The sequence below is a fragment of the Anarrhichthys ocellatus genome, unplaced genomic scaffold (genome assembly GCF_004355925.1).
Source record: "Anarrhichthys ocellatus isolate YVR2014 unplaced genomic scaffold, GSC_Weel_1.0 scaffold225, whole genome shotgun sequence".
In the NCBI taxonomy this organism is placed as follows: Eukaryota; Metazoa; Chordata; class Actinopteri; order Perciformes; family Anarhichadidae; genus Anarrhichthys; species Anarrhichthys ocellatus.
The window spans coordinates 133,644-134,489 of NW_022280255.1; positions in this window are offsets into that span (position 1 = coordinate 133,644).

Here is an 846-nt window from a genome sequence, read left to right on the forward strand (position 1 = left end):
TAGTTAACTGATATTATTAATATTATTGTTAATATTCTAAATGAAGACAAACGAGGACAGAACTGATCACATCGTGTTTTAAATAGTGAACGAACTGTAAACGATTGTTTCAGCAGATAAAGAGCTGTGTCATGGCACCAGTCATGGCAGATGAAGACGCCATGACTGGTGGTCATCAGATAGATCGATAGATGAATTCATTATTTGTCTTTACTTTAGCATGAGTTTTCAGTTATTGCTTTTGACAAAAAAGCTTTTGACAAAGAAAGTCTCCATGAGGATTTGGAAAGTCGCCAGATTTAGCGAGAAAGTCGTCAAGTTGGCAACACTGGCACCGGCTAAATATGTCCCCAGAGCAACATTGGACGAAACAATGGTTCCTATCACATATAAAACCAAACAAAATCCATCTTCATAAAAACAAGTTGTACAAATAATAATATATAAACAAGCATCTTAAAGCTACTGCAGCTGTAAAAACAAACGCATTTAACTCACCGGGGCTGCTGTTCACTATTTAAAGACAAAGTCCATCCTCCTTTCTTTGTTAATAAAGAGTTTAATCTCACGGTTGTTCAGTACATCCGTGTGTTTTAGTTCCAGTAAGAAGTCCTTCTGGATTCATGGACGCCAGTGAAGACAGTCGAGCCTCCCCAGTTGTATTTCTTGAATAGGTTTTAATGCGTTTGAGGCTGAAAATGTCCGCTAGACAGAGGCAGCAGATATTGGGATTGTCACCCCCCAACATGTCACGCTAGCCCACTGACCAATCACGTACTTGTAGGCCAGCTAGCAGGCTCTGACACGTCAAAGAATACGCCCAACATGTCAAACTAAAGATCTGAT